The sequence below is a fragment of the Triticum aestivum genome, chromosome 5A (assembly GCF_018294505.1).
Source record: "Triticum aestivum cultivar Chinese Spring chromosome 5A, IWGSC CS RefSeq v2.1, whole genome shotgun sequence".
Classification (NCBI taxonomy): domain Eukaryota; kingdom Viridiplantae; phylum Streptophyta; class Magnoliopsida; order Poales; family Poaceae; genus Triticum; species Triticum aestivum.
Genome location: NC_057806.1, coordinates 315,353,997 through 315,374,878, shown reverse-complemented (window position 1 = coordinate 315,374,878; position 20,882 = coordinate 315,353,997).

Below are 20,882 nucleotides of genomic sequence, written 5' to 3'. Positions count from 1 at the left end.
TTACCTAGGTCGGGTTGTGGATTATAACCTCCTTGGTTACCCACATGTCCCTGACCGTGAGAACTGCCTCCACCTGAGCCGGCGCCCGGGCCATGAAAGCCACCTCCACCTGAACCGCCGCCAGGGCCGTGACTTCCATCAAATGCATTTGAATTCTTGAATGCCTTCATGATTGTACAGTCCTTCCACAGATGGGTGGCTTGCTTCTCCCGGGTGTCGTGTCTTGGAAAAGGTTCATTCAATAGTTGCTCAAGGGTGGGACCTGAACTGCCCGACCGAGGGGGTTGCCTACCCTTGCGCCATTGATTATTGTCTTGCGCATTGGTGTTAGCCACAAATTCGTCAGCCTTACGTTTATTACTTCCTTGATTTGCCGGGTTATGCTAGTGACCCTTGCCGTTGTTGTTCTTCTTTCCCTTCCCTGTCTTTTCTTCATCAGACACAGGGTCCTTGGTACTATCAGAATCAGCATACTTGACGAGAGCTGCCATTAACTGGCCCATGTCATTGCAGTCACATTTAAGCCGCCCCAGCTTCTGCTTCAGAGGTTCAAAACGGCAATTTTTCTCCAACATTAATATTGTCGATCCGGCATCCATCTTATCAGATGAATGAATTATCTCCTTGACCCGGCGCACCCAATGGGTTGTGGACTCACCTTCCTCTTCTTTACAATTAGTCAGGTCCACGATTGACATAGGTTGTTTGCATGTGTCCTTGAAGTTCTGAATGAACCGGGCCTTTAACTCCGCCCATGAGCCGATGGAATTGGGGGGCAACCCTTTTAGCCAAGTACGAGCCGTTCCATCCAACATCATGGTGAAATATTTAGCCATTGCCGCGTCGCTAACCTCCAACAACTCCATGGCCATCTCATAACTCTCAATCCAGGCCCCAGGCTACAAATCGGCTGTGTAATTAGGCACCTTACGAGGCCCCTTGAAATCCTTTGGCAAACGCTCATTACGTATGGCCGGAACCAGGCAAGGAACACCTCCGGTTCTTGTGGCCACTCCTGCCTCAACCGAGGTTGTTGGATAAGCCGGAAACGTTTGATGAGCCGCCTGTTCTGCCGCCAGTTGAACCGCTTGCTCAGCCTCTTGTCGGATCCTCTCCTGATCCGCCAAGTTAAGGGCTCCAGCCTGTCCCGGCTCATGCATGTGCGGTCGGTTGTCGCATTGAACATTGCTTGACATGTCAGCTGAATCCATACGCCTACTGTAGCTTGGGCTCCGGCTCGGGCGAGGGGTTGAATGGATCATGTCTCGACTGTAAGAGTACGCATCCTACTGCGCTAGAGCTGTTTGAAGAAGTTCTCTCACCCCTCGTGTTTTGATCGCCGCCGGAGAGTCGCCCTCCGTCGGGAGAGCCGCCAAACGAGCCGAAGCTGCAATGAGGTTTTCCAAGGGATTGGAGAAGTGACCCAGCGGTGTTGGTACATAATGAGGCAGAGTGGTATGTATACGAGGCGGTTCCATGGCGCGCGGCCGAACCGGTGCCCCGGGTGTCGTGATCTGATTTGCCTCTAACGGGTTACTTGCCCCGGCCCCGGGCGTATGAAAAAGGTTCCTAGGATCGAATGTCAGAGGTAGACATGACTGAGTTTTCTGATGCCTTCTTCTCATGACCTTGTTTGACGCGTTCAGATCCACCGAGAGCCGGAAAGTCTCTGCCTGAAGCTGCTGAGCACGAGCGTCCAAAGCCTCCTGCTCCACGGCCATCCTGACCTCCTATGCTGCTAAATTTTCTTTAGCTTGTACCATCTCCTCATGTACACGCGCCACCTCTGTGTCATGCTAATCTTGATTCGCCGGCTCTACCACGGCAGTCAACAGGGTCGTCAGTTTATCCATGAGGTCCGTCAGAATCTGAGCCGGGGGCGCGCTGGGTCTCCTGACCCGGCTGCGGCCGACCCGGTGGTTGTTGCTGCCGCTACTGTGGAGTTCTACCCCGGCTGTGTTCCTGCCATGAAGACTCCGGCCCAATTCGGCGGCTCAAGGGGGTCCAGAATACTGCTGCCATCGGAACAGGCCCCGAGCATGCCATCCTGCAGCTGATACAAAGAGTCCGTCTCTCCCGTTGATGATGTGGCATCAGAACAGACAGCCGTCTCACCACCATCCATCGATTCTTCAGAGTATTCACCGCCGTGGATGCAACCAACAAAGGCATGCTTCACGACAGATTGAACACGGGTGGATCTCGCGCGCTGAGCCATTTCAATGAGGTTGGTGTGAACGTCTGGCTCAGGGCCTGACTCGTCGATCCGGCCGATGAAGACATGAATTCCGCCGAAGGGGACCCGGTACCCGTACCCAATTGAGCCGGCCTCGGGGGCCCAGCCTTTGTCGTCGATGTAGAGCTTGCCGCGATGACTCTTGGTCATCTGGCCCACAGTGTATCCCTTGAGCCCTTTGAAGTTGCCCTTCAAGAACTCGAATCCACCGTGCGCTGGCCCCACGGTGGGCGCCAACTGCCGTGGAATTGTCATGGCAGATGTCCTAGCAAAAGGACTTAGTCGTAGGGCCATTGTAACTAGGAAGCTTAAAGGGGTTAATCGGGACAAAGGACACGAGAGATTTTATACTAGCTCGGCCCCTTACAATGAAGGTAAAAGCCTACGTCTAGTTGTGTTGATATTGCTGGGGTTTCGATCGCCAAGAGACTAGTTCGCTGGCTTGGTTATCGATCTCTTGTTTCTGCCCTAAGCCGCCACCGGGTCGTCCCCTTATATACACGGGTTGATGCCTGGTGGCCTACAGAGTCCCGGCTGGCTCATAAAACGTGTCCGACTCGATGACTTCTTTTACATGCCTTTCCTTACAAGTCTTCCCTTATATACGGCGGTTTACAATATTGGGCCTTAAGCCGCCTCCGGGCCTTTAGGCCTTCTATAAGGTTTAATAAACTATTGTCTTGAGTGTTTACTGGGCTTCCTTCGTGACTCGCCATTGGGGTTGACCCCGCCCCTCCTGGGCGGGTCATAACTGATCATTCTATCCCCAACAGACTCGCTCGACTTGGCCACTTGTTTGAGGATGGAAAGTTGTGCTGAAGCGAATGTTGGTGCCCATGGCATTTTGGAAGGAGTCCCAGAACTTAGAAGTGAAAATGCTTCCACGGTCTGAAGATATCAATTGCGGAATACCGTGCAAGGAGACAATTCTGGAGGTGTATAGCTCTGCCAACTGAGCTGCTGTGATAGATTCTTTGATTGGAAGGAAATGAGCCACTTTTGAAAGGTTGTCAATGACAACGAAAATAGCATCATTCCCACGCTTGGACTTAGGAAATCCAGTAACGAAGTCCATCTCGATATGATCAAACTTCCATTCTGGAATAGCAAGAGGTTGGAGGAGACCAACTGGTCGTTGGTGTTCTGCTTTCACCCTTCGGCAGACATCACATTCATTCACGAATTGAGCAATCTCTCGCTTCATTCGAGTCCACCAATACAACTGCTTGAGGTCATGGTACATCTTTGAGTTGCCAGGATGAATGGATAGAAGAGAATTGTGCGCCTCGTTCATTATGACCTTCCTTAGATCACCTTTAGGAACCACAATCTGGTCCTTGAAGAATAATGTGTCTTTGTCATCAATGTGATAGCACTTGTATGTGGATAGGCCCTTGGCAATACCACGTTTTACCTTCTTCACCATGGTGTAAAGGAGTTGTGCCTCACGAATTTGGTCTTCCAATGTAGGAGTGACTCGAAGGTTGGCAAGAAAACCTTGAGGAACAACTTGGAGGTTGAGTTTGCGGAAAGCTTCACAAAGATCCGGTTAGAATGGCTTGAGGATTAAGCTGTTGAAGTAAGTCTTCCTGCTCAAAGCATCTGCAATCACATTGGCCTTTCCTGGAGTATATTCAATACTTGGGTTGTACTCTTGAATCATTTTGACCCAACGAGTTTGCCTGAGGTTGAGGTTCGGTTGAGTGAAGATATACTTGAGGCTCTTGTGATCTGTGAAAATGTCCACTTGCCTTCCCAACAAGAGATGTCTCCATGTTATTAATGCATGGACAACTGCCGCCAACTCAAGATCGTGAGTGGGGTAGTTCCCTCATTGGGCTTCAACTGACGAGAGTTATAAGCCACAACTTTCTTCTCTTGCATTAACACATCGCCAAGACCTTGCAATGAGGCATCACAGAAAACTTCGAATTGCTTGGATTCGTCAAGAGGAGTTAAGACAGGAGCTGAGACAAGCTTCTCTTTGAGGGTGTTGAAAGCAACGTCACACTTAGGTGTCCAGACATACTTGACATGGTTCTGGAGGAGGTTGGAAAGAGGCTTTGCAATCTTAGAGAAATTCTCAACGAATCTTCGGCAATAGCTTGCAAGCCCATGAAAACTGCGGAGCTGCTTGACATTCTGAGGAGGTTCCCATTTCACAATTGCGGAAACCCTCTCCGGATTAACAGTAATGCCCTTGGTAGAGATGATATGACCAACATAAGGAACTTCATCAAGCCAGAACTCACATTTGGAAAACTTCGCATAGAATTGATACTCTCTGAGCTTGTCGAGCACCAATCTCAAATGCTTGGCATGATCCTTCTTATTCTTGGAGAAGACTAAGATATCATCGAGATACACCAGGATGAATTCATTTGTGTAGGGGTTGAAGATGAAGTTCATCATGTGAGATAACGTTGTAGGAGCATTGACAAGGCCGAAAGACATGACGGTATACTCATAAGAACCATAGCTTGTTATGAATGTTGTCTTGGGGATATCTTGTTCACGAATGCGAATCTGATGATAACCCATATGTAGGTCAAGCTTGGAGAATACTTTAGCACCTTTAAGTTGCTCGAATAGCTCATTAATGTTGGGAAGAGGATACTTGTTCTTTATTGTCTTCTTGTTCAATGGACGATAGTCGACACAAAGTCGCTCCGTGCCATCCTTCTTCTGGACAAAAAGAACACCACAACCCCACAGAGATGAACTCGGTCTGATCAAACCCAGATGCTCTTGTTCGTCGAGTTGTGTCATGGAATTGTCACGGCAGATGTCCTAGTGAAAGGACTTAGTCATGGGGCCATCGCAACTAGGAAGCTTAAAGGGGTTAATCGGGACAAATGACACGAGAGGTTTATACTGGTTCGGCCCCTTATGGTGAAGGTAATACCTAGTCCAGTTGATGTTGTATTGCAAGGTTTCAATGACCAAGGAGCGAATCCGCTAGCTTGGCTATCGATCTTTTGTTTTCTTGTCCTGAGCCGCCGCCGGGTCGTCCCCTTATATACATGGGTTGACGCCTGGCGACCTACAGAGTCCCGGCGGGGTCATAAAACGTGTCCGGCTCGGTGACTTCTTTTATATGCCTTTCTTTATAAGTATTTCTTTACATATGGCGGTTTACAATATTGGGCCTTAAGCCGCCTCTGGGCTTAGGCCTTCTACAAGTCTTAATAAACTATCACCCTGAATATTACTGGGCTACTTTTATAACCCGCCATTGGGATTGACCCGGCCCCTCCTGGGCAGGTCATACCTGGTAGCTATATCCCCAACATTAGGCCCCAGGTTGACTTGAACTTTGTTCTGTGTCAATCTTCAACACTTAGATGAAATCTATCTTCCTCTGTCTAAAAAAAACTCTGTAACCCACCATGACGTCATCTTCTGAAAACATGAAAGCCTACTATGACATCATCTTCAACGGATCTTTTATCTTTTAATGTCTTTCGAGAATCAAGGTGTCCGTTTAGCTGGATAATCATTATTTTGGTCTTCCTCAATTTTCGCGCCTGCCTGTTCACTTATCCCCTTATAAATAGGCTTGGCCGGCCCTTCTTCTTTCTTCTTCTTCCTTCCATATTCTCGCTACCCCTATGCTTCTCGAGCTCCACCGCTGCCGTAGCACTCACCGTTGCCCTCAACGTCGGCCGCTGCAACACCCTGAGCTCGTCCAGAGAACCGCGGCGACTCTTCGCAGTAGATCTGCATTTCGTAAGTCCCTTCTTTTTCACGCACTTAGATCTGTATTAGGGTTGCGAGTTCATCGGTGTTCTTCGCTATTCATCATGGATCTTCTTGTAGTTCTTCCTTCGCAATCTCTTCTGATCCAGAAAGGAACACATAACTCGTGTGGTATTTGTTTTGCGTCCATTTTTTATACCAGTAAATCCCTTTTTTCTGTACAGATGCCTCATTATAACTCACGAACTCATCTGTACTAGATTTTTAGGTCTAGAATATTTTCTTTTCGGAATGGCCATTTGATCTAAAATAATAATGACATCTTGGTAAACTTGTTTGTGCCAACACTTAGCCATTTTCTGTTTCTTGCATCCTTTGAATATCTTTAGTCATGGCGGCTTATGACTCCGGCTTTCCTTTATATGTCATTAGCCCTTATTTAAGTTGCCATGATTCATCTGTATCATGATCATGAACCTGTAACTTCATCAAATAAATTGAACTGGCAAATTGCTTTCTTTTCAACTTCCCCTTCTTCATCATGCCATCAAAAGCAGCGACAGTGTGCAACTGGGTCCCCTCCACAGTAACTGATGATAACTTGAAAGAGTTTGTCACCATTGGATTTTTGCCAGAGAAAAATGTTATGTCTTATCGTGCTCCTGACCCGGACGAGGAACGGCCTAATCCCAAAGATGGTGAAGTTATTGTCTTCACTGACAACATGAATCAGGGTTTTTCACCACCCGGCTCAAAGTTCTTCAGAGACGTTCTTCATTTTTTTCAAACTTCACCCTCAAGACCTTGAACACAATTCCATATCCAACATCTGCAATTTTCAAGTTCTCTGTGAGGTGTATCTTCAAGAAGAGCCAACTGTGGAACTCTTCAGAGAGTACTTTTATCTGAACCGCCAGAATGAGTGTACCAATGGCCCTAGCTTGGAACTCGGTGGAATCTCAATTCAGCGCTGACAGGGCGCCATCTTTTCCTTAATAGTCTTACTGAGTCATCCCAAAGATTGGAATCAGACCTGGTTCTATTGCCAAGATACGTCTCCAGCCAATGAAAAACCACTGCCGGTTTATCGCGCGGAACGTCTGGATTCTAAGTTTGTGCTCCCTGATAAACTTACTGCTGCTGAACGCAAGAAGCTTATTCCATCTATTAAAAGGATTAATGCCTTATTGGGGAATGGCTTAACCGGAGTTGACTTGATCCATTGCTGGATCTCATGGCGGGTCATCCCTCTAAGCCACCGATCCAAATTGATGTATGAGTATGGCGGAGGCCCAAATGACTCTCTGCGTCATAGCTCGGTACAACTAACTGAAGAAGACATTGTTGCAATGTCAACCATCCTTGTGAACGGAAAATATGAGGACTGCAGTAAGGTTGGGTTAAACCCCTTCTGCAAACTTAACCCGACACCAGAGGTGAAAAACCCCTGACCTCTTTCTCTTTTTGTGTTTTCCTCGATAGTTTTGAATACTTGCATGACCTTTTATCCTGTTTATTTGTTTATAGGCCAGATCCAACTTCTGGAAGGCCAAGTATGACCATGAAGCTGCCAAGAAGGCTAGAGTCGCCGCCATAGCCGCCCGGAAGACGACCCGGAGGTCCAAGAAGAAAAGGAGCACTGCTTCGGACCTGTTAAAGCTTGACGATGATACTGAGTCGGAGGTAGCCCTTGACTCCCTTGGTCAGTTTTTTAATAACCTTATTGACACTGACTATTGCCAGGACGACACGGGGGCCAGCCAGGCCGTAGAAGAAGAGGTAACTATTTCCTCCGACTCACTCCATTTCAACGAGGACATCTGTCGTTGGACCGGATGTTCTTTGCCAGCCTCCTTGCGCTCCACAACATTGGCCACACTGACAGCACGTGAGTTAGTAGCTACATATAACAACAACGGCTCTTTCTCAACCGGAGCCGCAAGGACCGGCGGCTCAACGAGCTGTTTCTTCAGATCCTCAAAAGCAGAGTTAGCAGCATCACTCCAGACAAAGGCATCCGCCTTTTTCATCATTTTATACAAAGGCATTGTCTTATCCCCTAACCGGCTTATGAACCGGCTTAAGGTAGTGATGCGACCCGCCAAACGCTGAACGTCATTAATGCACACCGGTTTGGCCAGAGATGTAATTGCCTTAATTTTCTCCGAATTAGCCTCAATACCTCTGTTAGACACCAAAAAACCCAAAAGTTTGCCAGCTGGGACTCCAAAAACACATTTGGCCGGGTTAAGCATCATCTTGTAGACCCGGAGGTTCTCAAAGGTCTCCTTCAGATCAGTTACCAAGGTTTCCTTCTCTCTAGATTCCACCACTATGTCATCCACATAAGCATAAACGTTACGCCCAATCTGACTGTAAAGACAATTCTGTACACATCGTTGATAAGTCGATTGGGCACTTTTCAGTCCAAAAGGCATAGACACATAGCAGAAGGCTCCAAACGGAGTGATGAAAGCCGTCTTCTCCTGATCTTTAACTGCCATCTTGATCTGATGATAACCTGAATATGCATCCAAAAAACTCAAACGCTCGCAACTCGTCGTAGCACCAATGATCTGATCAATACGAGGGAGAGCAAAAGGATCGGCCGGACAAGCCTTGTTCAAATCGGTGTAATCCACACACATAAGCCAGGTGCCATTCTTCTTGAGTACAAGCACTGGGTTAGCCAACCACTCTGGGTGAAAAACTTCAACAATGAACCCGGCCGCCAAGAGCCGGGCCACCTCTTCTCCAATGGCCTTACGCCTTTCCTCGTTAAACCGTCGAAGAAACTGCCTGACCGGCTTAAACTTCGGATCAATATTAAGAGTGTGCTCAGTGAGTTCTCTCGGGACACCCGGCATGTCAGAAGGTTTCCATGCAAAGATGTCCCGGTTCTCACGGATGAACTCGATGAGCGCACTTTCCTATTTTGGATCCAAGTTGGCACTGATGGTGAACTGTTTGGATGAGTCGCCAGGCACAAAATCAACCATCTTGGTGTCATCAGCTGACTTGAATTTCAACACCGGTTCATTCTCCATAGTTGGCTTCTTCAAAGACGTCATGTCTGTCGGGTCAACATTATCTTTATAAAACTTTATCTCCTCTATCGCACAAACAGACTCAGCATAAGCGGCATCACCTTCTTCACATTCTAGAGCTATTTTCCGGCTTCCATGTACTGTGATGGTGCCTTTATAACCCGGCATCTTTAGCTGCAGATACACATAACACGGCCGAGCCATGAACTTGGCATAAGCCGGCCGTCCAAACAGAGCATGATATGGGCTTTTGATCTTAACCACCTCAAAAGTTAACTTCTCAGCCCTGGAATCATATTCATCCCCAAAGGCTACTTCCAGTTCAATCTTACCAACTGGGTATGCCGACTTACCAAGCACAACACCATGAGAAATAGTGTTGGATTGTTTAAGACTCTTATCAGTCAACCCCATCCGACGAAACGTCTCATAATAGAGGATGTTGATGCTACTGCATCCATCCATGAGCACCTTAGTGAACTTATATCCACCAACCTGAGGTGCCACCACCAAGGCAAAGTGACCCGGATTATCAACCCGGGGAGGGTGATCTTCCCTACTCCACACAATAGGCTGTTCTGACCAGCTCAAGTAACATGGAATCATCGGCTCAACAGCATTGACAACCCTCTTATGAAGCTTCTGGCCCCTCTTGCATAAACTAGTGGTAAATACGTGGTACTGCCACCTATTCAACTGTTTTGGATTACTCTGATACCCGGACTATTGCTGATGTTGTTGCTGGTTACTTTGGCCGGGTTGCTGATTATAGCCACCCTGGTTACCCCGATGGCCCTGACCATGAAAACCGCCCCCGCCTGAACCGGCGCCCGGGCCATGAAAGTCGCCTCTGCCTGAACCGCCGCCAGGTCCGTGGCTACCATCAAACATGTTGGAATTTTTAAATGCCTTCATGATCGTACAGTCCTTCCACAGATGGGTAGCTGGCTTCTCCCGGGTATCGTGTCTTGGACAAGGTTCATTCAGTAGTTGTTCGAGGGTGGGACCTGACCTGCCTGGCCGAGGAGGTGGCCTACCCTTGCGTCGTTGGTTGTTGCCCTGTGTATTGGTGCTAGCCACAAACTCGTCAGCCTTATGTTTATTACCTCCTTGATTCGTCGGGTTATGCTGGTGACCCTTGCCGTTGCCGTTCTTCTTTCCCTTCCCTGTTTTTTCTTCATCAGACATGGGATCCTTGGTACTGTCAGAATCAACATATTTGACCTGGGCCGCCATCAACTGGCCCATGTCATTACAATCACGCTTGAGCTGCCCCAGCTTTTGTTTCAGAGGTTCAAAATAGCAATTTTTCTCCAACATTAAGACCGCAGAGCCGGCGTCCATCTTATCAGATGAATGTATTATCTCCTTGACCCGGCGCACCCAATGGGTCGTGGACTCACCTTCCTCTTGCTTACAATTAGTCAGGTACACGATTGACATAGGTTGTTTACATGTGTCCTTGAAGTTCTGAATGAACCGGGCTTTTAACTTCGCCCATGAGCCGATGGAATTGGGTGGCAACCCTTTCAACCAAGTGCGAGCCGTTCCATCCAACCTCATAGTGAAATACTTATCCATTGTTGCATCGCTCACCTCCAACGGCTCCATCGCCATCTCATAACTTTCAATCCATGCCCCAGGCTGCAAGTCGGCCATATAATTAGGCACCTTACGAGGCCCCTTAAAGTCTTTTCGCAAGCGTCATTACGTATAACCGACACCAGGCAAGGGACACCTCTTGTTCTTGTGGCTACTCCTACCTCAACAGAGGTTGCCGGATAAACCGGAAAAGCCTGATGAGCCGCCTGCTCAGCTGCCAGTTGAACCGCCCGCTCAGCCTCTTGATGGATTCTCTCCTGATCCGCCAAGTTAAGGGCTCCACCCTGCGCCGGCTCATGCCTGCGCGGTTGGTTATGGCATTGAGCGTTGCTCGACATAGCGGCTGAGTCCATATGCCTGCTATAGCTCGGGCTCCGACTTGGGCGACGGGTTGAATGGATTCTGTCTCGACTGTAAGAGTACGCATCCCGCTGCGCTAGAGCCATCTAAAGAAGTTCTCTCACCTTCGTGTTTCAATTGTTGTCGGAGAGTCGCCTTCCATCGGGAGAGCCGCCAAACGAGCCGACGCAGCAATGAGATTCTCCAAAGGGTTAGAAAAGTGACCCGGTTGTATTGGTGTGTAATGAGGCGGAGTCGTATTCATACGGGGTGACTCCATGGCCCACGGTTGAACCGGTGCCCCAGCCCCGGGTGTCGTGATCCAGTTTGCCTCCGGCGGGTTATTTGGACCAGCCCCGGGTGTCGTGATCCAGTTTGCCTCCGGCGGGTTATTTGGACCAGCCCCGGGTGTGTGGAAAAGGTTCCTAGGATCGTAAGTCAGAGGCAGACATGACTGAGTTTTCTCGTGTCTTCTCCTCATGACCTTGTTTGACGCGTTCAGATCCACCGAGAGCCGGAAAGTCTCCGCTTGAAGCTGCTGAGCACGAGCATCCAAAGCCGCCTGCTCCACGGCCATCCTGATCTCTTCTGCTGCTAAATTTTCCTTGGCCTGTGCCATCTCTTCGCGTAGCCGTGCCACCTCCGCGTCATGCTGAGCCTTATCTGCTGGCTCCACTACAACAGTCAACAGAGTCGTCAACTTATCCATGAGGTCCATTAGCACCTGAGCCGGGGGCGCGCGGGGTCTCCTGACCCGGCTGCTGCCTACCCGGTGGTTATTGTTGCCGCAGTCGTAGAGTTCTGCCCGGGTTGAGTGCCAGCCATGAAAACTCCGGCTCAATTCGGCGGCTCGGAGAGGTCCAGAATACTGCTGCCATCGGAACAGCCCCCAAGCACGCCATCTTGTAGCTGATACAAAGAATCTGTCTCGCCTGAGGACGACTCACCATCGGAACAGATGGTCGTCTCACCGCCATCCACTGATCCTTCAGAGAATTCACCTCCATGGATGCAACCCACTAAGGCATGCCTCATGGCAGGTTGAGCCCGGGCGGATCTCGCGCGCTAAGCCGTCTCGATGAGGTTGGTGCAGACATCCGGCTCAGGGCCCGACTCATTGATCCAGTCGATGAAGACATGGATTCCGCCAAAGGGGACCCGGTACCCATACTCAATTGAGCCAGCCTCGGGGCCCCAGCCTTCGTCGTCGATGTAGAGCTTGCTGCGACGACTCTTGGTCATACGGCCCATAGCGTATCCCTTGAGCCCTTCGAAGTTGCCCTTCAAGAACTCAAATCCACCGTGCTCAGGCCCCACGGTGGGCGCCAACTGTCATGGAATTGTCATGGCAGATGTCCTAGCGAAAGGACTTGGTCGTGGGGCCATCGCAACTAGGAAGCTTAAAGGGGTTAATCGGGACAAAGGACACGAGCTGTTTATACTGTTCGGCCCCTTACGGTGAAGGTAAGGCCTAGTCCAGTTGATGTTGTATTGCGAGGTTTCAATGACCAAGGAGCGAATCCGCTAGCTTGGCTATCGATCTCTGGTTTTCTTGTCCTGAGCCGCCGCCGGGTCGTCCCCTTATATACATGGGTTGACGTCTAGCGACCTACAGAGTCCCGGCCGCTCATAAAAAGTGTCCGGCTCAGTGACTTCTTTTATATGCCTTTCTTTACAAGTCTTTCTTTACATACGCTGGTTTACAATATCGGGCCTTAAGCCGCCTCTGGGCTTAGGCCTTCTACAAGTCTTATAAACTATCACCCTGAATATTACTGGGATTCTTTTATAACCCGCCATTGGGGTTGACCCAGCCCCTCCTGGGCGGGTCATACCTGGTAGCTATATCCCCAACAAGTTGTTTCTTCAATTCCTTCAACTCCTTAGGTCCAACCTTGTATGGACACTTGCAAACGGGTTCCATGCCAGGCTCAAGACCGATAATGAATTCAACTGGCTGGTGAGGAGGCATTCCCGGAAGCTCTTCTGGAAAAACGTCTTGGTACTCACAAACGACTGGAATCTGAGAAATTGCATCCAACTTGCCCTTCTCATTGAGAGAAAACAATCGAATGGTTTCATCCCGAGCGCCATAAATGATCACATCCTCAGAAGAGTGTGTCAATTGAATCTCCCTGGCAGCACAATCAAGCCGAGCCTTGTGCTTAGAAAGCCAGTCCATACCAAGAATTAGATCAATATCCGAGTCACCAAGAACAATTGGAGAAGCCAGAAATTTATAGTTGCCCAACTGGACAGAGACATCGGGAGCAACCAAACTAGAAGTCATAAGCTTTCCCAGAGAAACAACTTGCATAACTTTGGACAAAATCTCTGTGTCAACATTGTGCTTCGATGCAAATGGGTATGACATGAAAGAATGCGATGCACCAGTATCAAATAAGACTTTTGCAAGAATATCATTAACTGGAAGATTACCCATGATCACTTCTGAAGAATCCACTGCCTGAGCTATGTTCATCATGTTCACCTTAGCATGCTGGGATTATGCTTGACCACTGTATTGCTTGAAGACCTTATAGAAGGAGGAGGCAGAAGGCGCCTTTGATTGAAGCACTTGTTTGCATAGTGACATGTCTGCTGACACTTGTTGCAAGTCGCCTCTGAGAGCGGACGATGATAAGGAGAACTTGACCTTGGAGCTTGAGTCTGAGACTTGTTCTGATAGCCTGGGTTGGGTGAGTGGGAAGATCCATGGACACCTTTGTTCTTCTGCTGGTAGGGCTGACGAAATGGAGGAGGAGGAAGCCAGAACTTCTGTTGCTTGGCTGCCACTTGTGAGGAGGAAGAAACTGAACTGCATCCCTGATTCTCTTCTTAGAAGCCTCACACTTGAGCTGAGCACCTTCTTACTCGAGGGCCAAGTTATAGAATTGATCAAACTTAGTAGGCTCAACAAGAACGAGAGCTAACTGTAGATCTTCATCGAGGCCACCTCTGAAGTGATAGATCATGCTCTTTTCATCAGGAACATCCTGCCTTGCGAAGCGAGAAAGTTTCTGAAACTGGATGTTGTATTGGTACAGGGACATGTTGCCTCACTTGAGATTGCGGAACTCCTCATGCTTGCTCTCAGCAACACTTGTTGGAATATGATGAGCTTTGCGGTCTCGGCAGAAATCATCCCAGGTAATCACATGACCTCCTTTGGAATCTTTGTATTGTTGATACCAATCAGCAGCTTGGTCCTTGAGTTGAAACAAAGCAAACTTGACATAGTCCTCAGGCCTGACGTTGCTACATTCAAAATGCTTGTTGATGTCCACGAGCCAATCGTCGTCGTCCATGGCCTCGACACAGTAGCTGAAAGACTCTGGCTGGTTTGCAAGGAACTGGTTGAGGGTAGCAAACTGAGGTTGATTGTTGAAGTTCCTTGGCCTTGATTTCCTTGGATGCCTTGGCCTTGGTTGCGCTCTTGCAAGAATTCCAAAAGCATCTGGGCATTGGCAGATGGCTGCCATGACAGCTTGCCATGCCTCCGGAGGCGGAGATGGAGGTGGAGGGTTCGCTGGACTCCCATCATTGCGTTCCGGATTCAGTCGCGTTGGAGGAGCCATCCTAAAGAGGGTGACATCCGTTAGAATCTTGATAGACAGATAGACAAGCTGAATCAATGGATAGAAATTGCAACATATAGTCCTCACAATAAATATTCGAATAAGGATGAACGAATGAATTCCAAACTTAACATCACACGTCCATTAAGTTGAGAAGCCACTTAGACAAGGTTGATGAATGAAACAACAAGGTACAGCTAGAACAAATAAGTGGTAAGGATTACCCAATCAGAAACCAAATATCTATGGGAAGAAATACTAGAGCTACTTGAATTCCCACCTATAAACTCCCGAAACTTTCCGGTTATGCAATCTGGTGTTGGGGATACAGGGAGGCACAATATATATCACACAACTAACAAGCCCTACGCTCCAACTGTATCCATCCGTCAACACATAACCACGAAACCTTCAGAAATCGTGTACCTCAACCTTCGAAAAGCATCTGTTATACAAGTTATGGCAATACTCCCGAACTCCCACCATAGTACTAGGTGGCGTCGAGGTTATCTCACCAACAACTTCATAAAAGAGATTTTCGAAGTTGGCGAACTCAGGTATTCCAGAACTGCAACTATAAAATTGTGACGACAACACCTCAGAGCTCAACTCCCCGAGACACTGCCACAACCCCTAAATGTTAGGAGGCACCAAGAACAATGTTCTCATCACAAGAATATCGGAACGATTCCAAGATACCCGCGTGATCCTAAAAAAATTCATGAAATTTGAGGAGAGGAAAGACAAAACATCTACGTCAGGAGGCCTCACTAGAGCGACGAAGGGACCGAGGAGTAAAAAGAATCCTACTCTCTGTTATATATAATCCTAAGAATCAAAACATTTTGTTCTAGACTCAACAACGTCAGTGATTCGATCAAGCAGGGGGCTCCTAAGTCAGGGATGGCTGTAATTACCAACTTGTAACACCCACGATGTGTCTATAGCTCCCATGTGTCGAGGCACGACTTAGAGGCATAACCGCATAGTGGTTTTGTCGCAAGAAGGGTCATCTTCACAAACATCCCATGTAATGAACAAGACAGGGATAAATAGAGTTGGCTTACACTCGCCATGTCACACAATACATAAATAATTCATACTTCATCCAAAATACACTCATAGACCGACTACGGTCAAATCCAAATGAAAAAGGAAGATAAACCCAAATGCTAGGTCCCTGATCGTCCCAACTGGGCTCCACTACTGATCATCACGAAATGACACATAGTAACGACCAAGGTCCTCGTCGAACTCCCACTTGAGTTCGGTAGCATCACCTGCACTGGTATCATCGGCACCTGCAACTGTTTGGGAAGTATTTGTGAGTCATGAGGACTCAGTAGTCTCACACCCGCGAGATCAAGACTATTTAAGCTTATGGGTAGGATAGGGTAATGAGGTGGAGTTGCAGCAACCGCTAAGCAAGTATGGTGGCTAACATATGCAAATAAGAGTAAGATGAGAAGCTATGAAACGGACGTGAAGCTAAAAGTGATCAAGAAGTGATCCTGAAACTACTTACGTTCAAACATAACCCAAAGCCGTGTTCGCTTCCTAGACTACGCCAAAAAGAGACCATCACGGCTACACACGCAGTTAATTCATTTTAATTAAGTCAAGTGTCAAGTTCTCTACAACTGGATATTAACAAATTCCAATCTGCCACATAACTATGGGCACGGCTCTCGAAAGTTTATACCCTGCAGGGTGTCCCAACTTAGCCCATCACAAGCTCTCACGATCAAGAAGGATATTCCTTCTCCCGGAAAGACTCGATCAGTCTCGGAATCCTGGTTACGAGACATTTCGACAATGGTAAAATAAGACCAGCAAGACCGCCCGACTGTGCCAACAAATCCCCATAGGAGCTGCACATATCTCATTCTTAGGGCACACCGGATGATACATCCTACGAGTAAAACCAACCCTCAAGTTTCCCCGAGGTGGCCTCGCAGTCTACTCGGTTCGGACCAACACTCAGAGGAGCATTGGCCCGGGGGGTTAAAATAAAGATGACCCTCGGGTCTGCAGAACTCAAGGGAAAGTTATAGGTTGTTAGGCAACTGTAAAACCAAGGTTGGGCCTTGCTGGGGGAGTTTTATTCAAGGCAAACTGTCAAGGGGGTCTCATAACCCCAACCGCGTAAGGAACGCAAAATCAAGGAACATGACACCGGTATGAAGGAAACTAAGGCGGCAAGAGTGGAACAAAACACAAGGCAAAAGGCCGAGCCTTCCACCCTTTACCAAGTACATAGATGCATTAATTAAAGTAAGAGATAAAAGTGATATCCCAACATATCCATGTTCCAACATGGAACAACCTGCAAGGCACCTGCAACTAGCAACACTATAGGGGGGCTGAGCAAAAGCGTTAATTTAGCCAAACAACAGTTTGCTAGGAAGGTGGGTTAGAGGCTTGACATGGCAATATGGGAGGCATGATATAACAAGGGGTTGGTAGCGCGACATAGCAATAGAACGAACAGCTAGCAAGCAAAGATAGAAGTGATTTCGAGGGTATGGTCATCTTGCCTGCAATGTTCTCAGAGTAGTCGAAAGGTTGATCCTCATTAGCGTACTCAACAGGTTCCTCATTCACGTACTCGTTTCCCGGCTCTACCAAAGCAAGAACATAGGAAATGGAACAACAATCAATCACGGTGCAACGCACAAGCAACATGATGCAATACATGGCATGGAATGCAAGATATGATGTGCAATGCATATGGGTACACCGGAAGGGAAAAGATGATCAAGCCATCAACTTGTCAAAACAAGTATGCCGCTGGAAAGATGAGGTGATTTCGGTCAAAATCGATATAAGGATCACCGGAAACGGATGCACAGTTTGCAAATGACAAGCAAAACAAGAATGGTGCAAATCTGCGATTAACAGCATGATAGCACTTAGAATGCAACAAGAAACTATGCTACAGCACGCCAACATGGAAACAAAGCATTTAAGCATAAAGAACAGGTGAAGCTCTACAAATCATGAACACCAAGCTCCTGCTAGTTCTCACTAGAACAAGCTCAAAATAGCATGGCAAAAATTCAAATGATATCAGCTTCACAGACTTGGAGAAAATACTAACATGTCAAAAACAACATCAGGAAGCAATGTTTAGAGCAAGAAAACAACATGCTACAGGAACATATCATGGCAAACAAAGGCATGACATGCTAGTGCTAAACATACTTAACAAAACTCCCTTACTAAACATTAGCCAAAAAGGCACATAAAATATGATTACACCCATGCAAACATAGCAAGTTTTATAAACAGATTTAGACTTAGAAGAAAACATGGCATGGCAAGAACAGATTCACGATAGCAACTTTGCAAGCTCAATTCACTCACCACATGGCATATCATGGCATGAAAAGGTAACCAACATGAATTAGACATATTCAAGAAGCTAAGCATGTCAAGAGCAAGTTCGTAGGGCACATGGATCACCAGCAAAACACATAGCAATATTGAATATCATGTTAACAATCTGCCAGGAACATTATTTAGCAAAAGTAGAGCAACAAAATGACATGCTAGCATACTCCATAATTGGAACGAGAGGCGTGAATTGATAGAACGGTATCACATCTTCAAAACACTCTTACTAGACTATCTCAAAATGTGCATGGATCTCATGGTAGCAACAAGTTTACATGGCATCAAAACATAACAGGAAAAGGACTTAGCAAAATCACTAAGTGTCTGAAATCAGCAACATTATGAAGCCTACTTTGCATTCTTGTGCTAGTCACCGCATAGATCACAAAAATACAAGATGTGCACCCCTGTAAAGATGGTATGCTGGAGCTCATAAAACATGTAGACATCATGTTCATAAGATGCACACACAAAATGCCACGAAAATGACAAATCATCAAGTTCCATTAACAGACAGCAGTTATCATATAGCACTTTTGCAACCATGATAATGGCATCAATACAGACAATAACATGCATGCAAATGAAAGTAACATGAAGAGTATCACGAGACGAACATTTTTATATATCATGTGCACAAAACGGAGCTATATGCAAGGAGATATGACATGTCAAAGGGGGCAACATAACATTGCAGATATAGGGACTTGGAGAAATTTCAACCTCCGAAAAGTCAACGTGGGACGGAGCGGTACGGGATGAGGCGAGGTGTTTGGATGAAATCCCGGTGGATCTTGTCCCGATCCACCAGATCCGGCCGGCGAACTCCGGCGAGGGCGGCGGCTCCGGCGGGGCGACGCAGTGGAGGCGGAGGCGAGGCGCAATGGAGGCGGGTCGGTGGAGCAGTGAGCGGTGGCGGTGGTCGAGGCTGCACGCGGTGGAGTAGGCGGTGGCGTCCTCCGGCGACTTGCCGGTGAGGTGCAGTGACGGGAGGCGCGGCGCTGGCGCGAAGGTCCGGCGCGGTGGCGTCGGGGCGCGCGCGGTGGCGTGGCGCGCGCGCGCTCGGGTCCGGTCCGGCCCGGGGCGGGCTCCCCATGGGCCGAGCGGGCCAGCGGCGGCTGTGGTGGCGGCGGGACACGTGGCACGTCAGGATTGGTGGAGGGCGGCGGCGCGATCTGTCCGGTCCGGGTCGGACACGTCCGGCGGCACGAGGAGAGGGAAGCTAGGGTTTCATCTGCGAGAATTTCGGGGGGAGACCCATATATGTAGGTAGGGGGAGCTAGAAGTGTCCAAATAAGGTGCGGTTTTCGCCCACACGACCGTGATCCAACGACGGAGAGCATGGAGGGGGTTTAGATGGGCTAGTGAGCTGTTTTGGAGGGGTGTTGGGCTGCAACAGAAGAGGGCTTTTGCGGTTACCTGGTTAACCGTTGGGGCATCAAACGACCTCCAAATGGAACGAAATTTGATAGGCAGCCTACTGGTGATGTACCAAGGCCACTCGACAAATTTCGGCCCATTCCGAGAACGTTTTTCTCCCTCTCACGAAACGAGATTAGAGGGGTGCCACGGGGCACGAGAGAGCGTTAGATTGCGAAATGGACAACGGAGAAAATGACTAGACGCATGAGACGAACATGAATGCAAATGAGATGCACATGATGACATGATATGAAATGCATGACATGAACAGAATGCAAAACAAAGACAAAACCCAACCACGAAGGGAATATCATATCACATAGCCGAAAATGGCAAGAGTTGGAGTTACAAATATGGCAAGTTACATCCGGGGTGTTACAATACATGTCAACTATTTCATGCCCTCTTTTTTCCACTCGATCTATTGCATATGTCTCTCATACAATGTCTGTACATTCAACTATGTTTCCTGTTTACCAGACATTTAAATTGGAGCGCTTGATGCCAGTATCTAGCGGAGTAAAAACATGGTCTTCAAATAAAATAGTGCCACCTCTTGGTGGAGATAGCACCCCGGTTGTACATGCATGAGAACCATCCCTACCACACATAACCCAGACTCTCGCAGATTGTACGCCTACTATGATGGTCAGAGAACCAGCTTCACACAATCTAACCCCAACCCTAGCAGATAGTAACCCAGTTCCTGTTGCCACAACACCATCTCCACCACAGAGATCCCAAACAAGAGCAGTTAGTAAGGCAGCTCCAGTTCCCAAAGGGCCAGTACTACCACGGCGAACCCCAACTCCACCAGTTAGTACGCCTATTCCTGTGGAGGAAGCACAACCATCCAGTCGTAGTTTAGCATCTATCGCATTTGATGTTGTTAAATCCTATGTGTGTATCTTCCCATCTTGGAAATATTATACTGAAGATGAAGGAAAATGCCAGTTGTAGGTGTTTGTCCAGGAGTTATGTGTAAGTAATGTTATTCATGGCAATTACTTTACTTTGTCCCATACATTCGACCTCCATGATGGTTATAATACAGAAAATTTTCCCATTTTTCTCTATAGTGAAGGACCATTTTGGAAGCTCATGATGAGGTAACCTGTGCTAATACCTTTGCTATCTTCAAGAATGCTTGGTGGCAGTATCAGAATTACCTGAAGAAAATGTACTTCACTGGCAAAGAAACTCATCAAATTCCCTTACGTTCTCCTAAGACACATTTACTAGACGATGACTGGGAACGCCTTGTTCTGTACTGGTCCCGAACCAAGAATGTGGTAAGGTCTATGAGCTCATTTTTTTAAGTAATGTATTCTTGTGTCTTACTGTACTCTGTTCATGTAGAACAAGTGCTTAAACCTGAAGAACAACTGTTCTAATTTAAGATTCCATTGCTATCGTGCATACTGCTTTGCTCTTGTATTACTGTATTTACTCATACAAACTTATTTTTAAATTGAAGGATCCAATAGAAACTCCAATAGCACAGCAGGTATGTTCACGCATGTTTCTTTAACAGGTTTGCTCTTAATAGCTCTGTTGATTTCA